The 8301-nt window shown below is 48.3% G+C and overlaps 1 non-coding gene across 1 annotated transcript; it reads left to right on the forward strand.

The window, feature by feature from the left end:
* The first annotated feature begins 273 nt into the window (after window positions 1-273).
* On the forward strand, window positions 274-346 carry Trnar-ucg (transfer RNA arginine (anticodon UCG)). Its single transcript has one exon. It is a non-coding gene; the product is annotated as a tRNA-Arg (tRNA).
* Window positions 347-8301: the final 7955 nt, after the last annotated feature.

Raw genomic sequence — 8301 nt, forward strand, 5'->3', positions numbered from 1 at the left:
GGGCCAGTAATGGGAGGAAGCTGCAGCCATGGCCACCCCGTGATGGCTGTGTGCTATATGAATCCAATATTTTAATTTTTAAAATTTCAAGACGATAAATCAATGGTGGTAAATTAAGAATATTATCAGTGTGCAACAAACGTGTCTATCGGTTGTCCTGGTGTACGTAATGGTGGTATGCAGTGTTGCAAATGTAATTATCGTAAAATTTTAAATGGTGGTGATGTAGCTTTAAGAGACATTTGAAATATACTCGTAACCGGTTTTAAATGTGGCCGTGTGGCCTAATGGATAAGGCGTCGGACTTCGGATCCGAAGATTGCAGGTTCGAATCCTGTCACGGTCGGAGTGACTTTTTGATTTTTTAGAAACAAATTATTTGGTTTCTTTCATCATGTCAGTGTGGCATAATGGATAAAAATCGATTCACATCGGGAGGTTGCAGGTTCGAGTCTTGTTACGGTGGGCGCCATCGGACTCTGATCTTATTACTCTTTATTATTCTCTGAAGCATGACCATGTTATATAGCGTTGTGACTCTTTAGTTTTATTGCCGACACTCAATAGTTACGTTGGGTGGAGCGGCTGCCACGTGTGCGTGGGTGTTGGGCCGCGTGTGCTGCTGCATTACCTGGGCAGCGGCAGCACGGGACGCACCCCTGCAGGACCAATACTGCCCTCACAGTAGTCAAGTGTAGGTCACTGCACATAATGTTTCCGTCTCTTCTCTACCTGACCTAGACCGTAACCTTCCGTTACTTGAAAGCTCATTATTTTCCCTTTAAGGAACACTCCAAAAAGCTGGAAACAATTGACAAACATCATGCTTCAGTAAAGAATTATGAAGATTGAATATAAACAATTAAGTATCAGTGGTTTGTCTTGAAAGATTAAATCTGCTGGAGGGATGAAATACAGCAGCAGGAGACAGTTCAAGGGCGTAAAGATTTTTTATTTATTTATTTATTTACAGCAAAGGAGACAGATGGCAAGCTATTCCTAATTTAACAGGGGAAAGGGATGAGAGAGAATGGAGATACTTGACCTGATATGTTTGCTCTACTTATACGGTCACCATAATATCCCTCTTGACTAATATTAAACCTTTCAGTACAAAGTCTTGCTCGTGTGTCCTGCATACTTATACCCCTTATGTAAGAACCCTCCTTACCCCTTCGCTAACTATCCAAATTTACCTACTTTTCAATTTCCGGAACGAGGGCGTGAAGGAGAAGAAAAGAAAGAGAAGGTTGAAAATGAGGAAAAGTAGAGAGAAAATATATCGTTTGAGAAAGATAAATATTAAGGGAAAGAAGGGGAAGCTTAAAGAGAGGGAAGAAAGAAGGACGATTAGGTTGAAAGACAGCAAGTAGATGAGAGGTGGAGGAGCTGCACCTGTGTCGTTTTGGGTGCACGTCAGGTCTCACGTGCCACATGAGTGTTCATCTTGCGGCTGAGTGACGCAAGACTCCGTACCCTGACGTGTCCCTGTACCTACCTGTCCCACGTTCACGTACACGAAGGCCGCTGCCCACACACACACACACACACACACACACACACACACACACACAAAGCCAGCCAGCCAGCCAGCAGGAACGTAATTAGGAGCAATTCTTAAGGTGGCTGCCTATCGTAACATATTCGGAGGCGGCGAAACCCGTTCATTGTGCGATATTAGGCACGGGAGGCGCCGAGGGGGAGAATGAACCAGGTGAAAGCTTGGAAAATCAATTGAATCAGAGAGCCATTACTGAGGGTAGATATAAAGCGTGGAGGGGCGCGAGATGACAGAGGAAAGGGCGGTTACGGGTGAATGGCTGGGCGAATGTGGGGAAAAAATGCATGTCTGAGAGAGAGAGAGAGAGAGAGAGAGAGAGAGAGAGAGAGAGAGAGAGAGAGAGAGAGAGAGAGAGAGAGACCTATTGGTACTAATGAAAGGTCTTAGAAGAGTGTGCATATAAAGAGTTGATTATAGAATTCAGAGAGAGAGAGAGAGAGAGAGAGAGAGAGAGAGAGAGAGAGAGAGAGAGAGAGAGACTAAGATGCAGACACAGTAGGAGACAGAGGAAGATAAAAATGAAATATATATTGAAATTTTATGATAAGTGGACTTACTGTTTAAGGACAGACAAATTTAACTGAGTCATCAAACAGACGATAGAAAAACTGCATGTGCGATATCAACTTCAGTTGTGTAAATTATTAAATGAAGTATAAGTTTGGTCATGACTGGTAAGAATTTGATATTATTAGAAAATATTTCGTATTAACAAAAAGTAGAGTGGCATTTAGCAGTTAGATAGATATGTTTGAGTATAATGCAGGGACACACACACACACACACACACACACACACACACACACACACACACACACACACACACACACACACACACACACGTGAATCCCGACACTGGTCCTATTCACCAGAAAAAGTGGGCTACCCGCATGAGGATATTTTTACTCCTCTTGGGTTACGGCCGCGCGAGGGATGTATAGAAGGGTGACACGGAGACGAGGGTGTGGGTGGGTGAGGGGTGTGAGAATGGGGGGGAAGAAGACTGGGCTGGAGAGGTTATAGAGTGGCAGAGTCAGGTGGATAAAGGGGAAGGAGGCAGAGCAGGACCTCGATATATGAGTAAGGTGATGGCTTTGGTGGCAGAGGTGGTGGTGGTGACGGTGATGGTGTGTTAGGTTCATTAGTGGTGATGCAGTTTTGTGGATAGTGGATAAGGTGGTGGTGGGGTAGTGGTGACTGCAGTTTTGTTGTTGTTGTTGTTGAGATATTACTGGGTGGTGATGCAGGTGACTGTGATATGTGGTAGAGATGGTGGTGGTTGAGGTAGAAAGAATTTGATTGGGAAGTGGAATAATGCCACAACTTTGTTAAATATTATAATAAATATTACCATGAACACTAGCTACTACTACTTCTGCTATATACTACATCTACTACTACTACTTCTACAACTACCACTACTACTACTACTACTACTACTAAAATATAATAGTGAATGAAAATAATAATAGAATATTATTATTAATGTTGTTATTATTATTTTTATATCAGTAATAGTAATAGTAGCAAAAATAGTAGTAGTAGAAGTAGTAGTAGTAGTTGTAGTAGTAGCAGCAGCAGCAGCATCAGTAGTAGTAGTAGTAGTAGTAGTAAGCTATTTTCATTATTATTATTCATAGGCTTTTGCAACTTAAAATGCATTTCCATCATATGACACTTTATGATGTAGTAATGATGATAATAGACTCAAACCCAAAAACATGGCACTGGCAATATAATTAACACTAACGAGCGTGGAGTAGCGGTACACCAGCTGCAGTAACAGTAGCGGCAGCGGGGGAGCCGTGGGACTGCATCCTTGCCCGGGCACAGAAGCCGCGGCGGGGCGGCAGCAGCCTGGTGGGGAGACTTTAATAATAAATATAAATCTGCACCTGCAAATTGGCCCTCCCCTTTAAGGATGTTATGCGAAATTAACTTTGATCATAAGTGAGCTAAAAGACGGTGGGAGAGTGTCTGTGAGGGCCGGGGTGGCGGGGGGGCGCTGCTGGGCCGTAAGTGGCGTGGCCCCCGGTGGTCGTTAAGGCATCAGCGGGAGTGTCGGGAGGCGCCACTCTCCCGGCCTTACTGGCAGTCACCGCGGCCACAATTTGCATAAAGTGACTGGGGGCGGTATTGCCGCTACCCTGGGCGGCCGTAACCTTAATGGAGTCGTGAGGGTTCAATCAGAGACCTGCATTATACGCTTAATTTATCTATTTTCACATTTTACTCTGACGCTGAACGTTCGGGTGCTGATCACGTGTGCTTGAAAAAAAGGTCGGTAAATGGGACACAGAAAATTACAGCTCAGCAGATCTCATCGGGCTGTGATATTAGCACTATGAGATGAAAGGGACGCAGACAGAAACGATCCCTGTCCACCGCCGCCACTCAAAACCCCCCACGTTCTGGACACCGTTTCTGGCGGGACATTGCCTCGGCTGAACAGGGGGAGAGTGAGAGAGAGGAAGAGAGAGTGCGAAACGGGTGAAAAGAGGGCGGCGACTGAGAAGGGGAGGCCGGGACGTGTATGGGCGGCGGAGTGACGTGTGGGGTGATTCCCATGCTAAGGTGATGGCCGGCCGTCGCGGCGACCACCTGACGCGGCGGCTCAATCAAAGCGAGGCGCCGGGGACTCCCTCGCCCGAACACAAAAAGTCAATCCCGGCCGACGACACGTAAAAAAAGCCGTGATTGAAGATCTGTTCACGCCCAGCCACTGACCAGGAACGCGCCGGGCTGCCAAATGGCTCCGGTGCCAAGGTCAGAAGCCCCTTCCTCCCGCCCCGCCCGGAGGTCTTTGCCCTTTTCCGGTAGCTGGAGTTGAGGGGACGTGGAGTCTGCCCGGTGACGTAAGGCGAGTGTGAGGCAACGTGACGAAGGAGACCCCACCCCACCCCCACCCCCGCCACCACCATCACCACCACCATCACCACCATGCACTTGTCCCTCCACCTCCTGTCTTATCCTCATTGCAACATGAATAAGCATATCCACCCTCTACTTCCTCCCTCCTTCCCCCCACCCCCTCGCTGCAACATAGCCCTACGTACCCAAGCAGTCATGCCCTACCTCCTCAGCGCCCCCCCCCCGTCCACCCTGCCACCCACACAGCCCTACCACCACATGAGTCTTATTATACGTCTCTTTAACACCTACTTTTTCCACCTCCACCTCAGCTCCTCCACCCTCCCTGCACCTCTACTCCTCCTCCACCTGCACACTCTCCACCTTTATTCCATCCCATGTCTCTCCTCTACTTCCCTTTACTTTATTCCCGCTGCACTCTCCACCCCTCCACTCTCCACTATATGTTTTCTTTCTCCTCTCTACTTTGTCTCTCTTCCACCTCCTCTTCCACCCACCCCAACCGCCGCCTCCACCCTCGCACCACACAGCCCACCCCTGCACTCTCCACTCTCCACTACTATCCTTTTCCCCTTTCCACTTCCAACCTCTTCCACCCCTTCTTCCACCACTGCCGCCTCCACCCTCGCACCACCCAACCCAACCCTGCCCTCTCACCTCTCCTCTTAAGTGCCTCTCTCCTTTCCCATTCTCCACTTTGTTTCTCTTCCACCCTCTTCCACCCCCGCTTCCACCCACGAACGCTCCACCTCTGCACCGCCCCATGCACGTGGCTAGCCGGGCGGACCAACATGTATCTCAAGTTGCTCCAAATCTTTCATCTACAACACAAACACCTTGGCGTTCATTAACCTCTTGCAGCCTTCCCTAACCTCTCATAACCTCCCGCGGATCCGTCTTGCCTCCCCTGCATCCCTGACTTCCCCTGACCCTTCGTGACCTCTCCTGACCTCTCATGCCCCTTCCCCTAGCCTCTCGTGACCTCCTCTGACGTTTCTTGGCCTTTTGTGACCTCTCCTGACCTCTGATTCTTTGGTAACCCCTCTTGATATCCTGTGACCTCCCATGGCCCATCGTAACCTTCTCTGACCTCTTATCTTCTAGTAACCTCTCGACTTATTGTAACCTCTCCTAACCTCCTCTGATCCTTTAGTAACTTCTACACTTTTCTGGCATTCCTTGACCTTTTGTGACCTTTCCTGACTCTCTTGTGACTTCCCCTGATTCCATGACATCCTTGCCTTCCCTTGACCGAATATAATCTGTCCTGACCCCTCATAACCTTCCTTGACCGCTGGTGACCTCTCTGATCTGGTGGTCCATCAACCTCTAATTGTCGGGAGTAACCACGGTTTTCGGACGTCTTTGAAAGGCCATTAGTAAGAAAAATGTTGAAAGAACTAAAGCAAGAGAAAAAAAAGTAGAGAGAAACTATAAAGTGTGCACAAGGAAGCCCATAAAGCGGGGGCAGCAGCGACATGAAACAGAGTAACGCCTTGTAATTAACACACACACACACACACACACACACACACACACAACCATCAGACGGAACAGAACATTAACCAAAACAATTATTGCCTCCTGACTCCCTCCCTCCGTGCCTGCCTCTCATATTTAAAACGAATGCGACTAGCAAGTTTTATTTCTGTCAGGTATTTAGGGCTGGTACAGTTTGGGGAGAGGAACCTGTGCGCTTGGCAGTGGCTGGCCTGTTTACTGACCGAATTTTTTTTTTTTTCCTGTTCGTACCTACCTGAGTGGCGGCAGCGGTGACGTGAGGAGGGCGAGGACCTGCTGAGAAGAGGGAGGGAGGGAGGGAGGGGTGGCGAGGGGGCAGGGTATAGAGGGGGGATAGTGGTGTTGGAGGGAGTGTGGGGGATGTTCTGTCTCCCTCTCGGTGTGTGTGTGTGTGTGTGTGTGTGTGTGTGTGTGTGTGTGTGTTTGTGTGTGTAATGAAATGTACCACGACGCACATTCATCACGCCACCGACCCAGGAAACCCGTGGCGGCGAAACGACCACTTACATAATTGTGTGTGTGTGTGTGTGTGTGTGTGTGTGTGTGCTAGCTGTTTTTTTCTCCCTCCTCGAATAGGCTGTCGCGTTTCTGAGCTTTTTTTTGTTGTTTTTGTGTTGTCTTTCCTTTCTTCGATCGTTTCTCTCCCGCGTTGTGTGACAGAGGCTTGATTCCTTTGGCACAGCAGGAGGAGGAGGAGGAGAAGGAGGAGAAGGAGGAGGATGAAGAGGAGGCAGGAAAAACAAGTTGGACAAAAAAATGTGTCGAGTCTTAAAGTTTTATCTTGATATATAAAGACACGCTTGTCCCTGCGATGACTTAATCAAGGCTTGGTCATAGTGGTCGTCTCTTACAGGGTTTCTATTGCTTTTTGTGCTTATTTTTTGTTCCAAGTTTAGTTTTCATAATTTTTCTTCAGTATAAGTAATAAATCAGTTCCACTCCGCTATGAAAAGAAGTGACTCAGCGTTCAATAAACACAGGGATAGTTTCCTATTTGCCAGTCATGTTTTGGATGTAAAATTAACATGACGAGATCCTCAGTAGTAGAGCGCAGAGGAAGCAGGAGCTGAGGCGACACAAAGCACTTACACAGGCAGGCGTTTCGGTGTCAGGCGAGGGTCCGCTGCTGTCATCTCCCCAGACGTCAGCGTCCCTCGACACGGCGGCTGACAGGCAACAGGGCAGAGGCGTCAGGAGGCGAGCACTGAGTGGGGTGGTATCGGCGGTCGGACGGGGAGCGGGGGCGTCTCGGGGGCGGGGTGGGACGGAGGACAGGATTAGTCGAACAAGACATCGAAATGGCAGCAAATCGTGGAAGCTGAAGCGACGAGGAGCCGATGTTTGTGTTTGGGCATCAGCGTCGTCCTGCTTTTGTCTCCGCGCTGATGAGGGACTGATAAATATTTTTCTCCCCGTAATCGTACCGAGTGTTTAAAAATGTTTTGCCAACTTTTACAGGATTGAAAATGTTCAGCTTAGTAACTGTTTATCTCGTCGCGTTGTTTTATTCTTAAGGTATTTGGCGAATATTCAGGGCGTTGTGTTTTGTGGGGAAAACAATGCTCATCGAAATAATGATTTAGACGGTGTAAAAGTCGTCCGCTCCCTTGATGTTGTTGTTGAGAAACTTCAGCCTCAGTGTTAAGGAAATATATTACTGTAGCTTAATTGCCGAGTACAGTTCAGTGGCCAGGAAATTGTCAGGCTAGGAAATAAGGACACATCTGTTCGTGTACAGTTTGCATACCGACACAAGAGATATGTCACGCAGTTACGGACAGAAGACAGACAGGCAGAGTGAGACAGACACGGATGGAGCGAGACAGGTTGTGGTGAGTAATGAGAGGCAGGTGAGGCAGGGAGGCAAGGGAGGCGGGCCGGCGCTCAGCAAGTCATGAGTGATGGCAGGCTTTGGGAGGGCAAGACGGGGTGGCGGAGAGGGGCGTGAGGGATGGCGAGGCTGAGCATCGTAACGGCTTAGTGACCCACGGCAAGGCACACAGCGAAGCCCCTGCCTTGTGTCACCGTGGAGGAAGCCTTGAGAGCAGAAACACTGCAGTGGCAGCGTTCAAGTAATACTTTTCATCAAGGATACACAAGGGTATAAAGAGACCAAAGACAAGACACCAGTCGGGCTACACGAGGCCGCTCCTGAGAGTTATTTGTTTACTATCTGTCTTGCCTTGTGTCACCGTGGAGGAAGCTTTGAAAGCAGAAACACATTGCGGTTACAGCGTTCAGGTAATACTTTTCATCAAGGATACACAAGGGTATAAAGAGACCAAAAACACCAGTCGGGCTACACGAGGCAGCTCCTGAGAGTTATTTGTTTACTATCTGTCTTTCCC

Source organism: Eriocheir sinensis, unplaced genomic scaffold (assembly GCF_024679095.1).
Source record: "Eriocheir sinensis breed Jianghai 21 unplaced genomic scaffold, ASM2467909v1 Scaffold360, whole genome shotgun sequence".
NCBI classification, from domain to species: Eukaryota; Metazoa; Arthropoda; class Malacostraca; order Decapoda; family Varunidae; genus Eriocheir; species Eriocheir sinensis.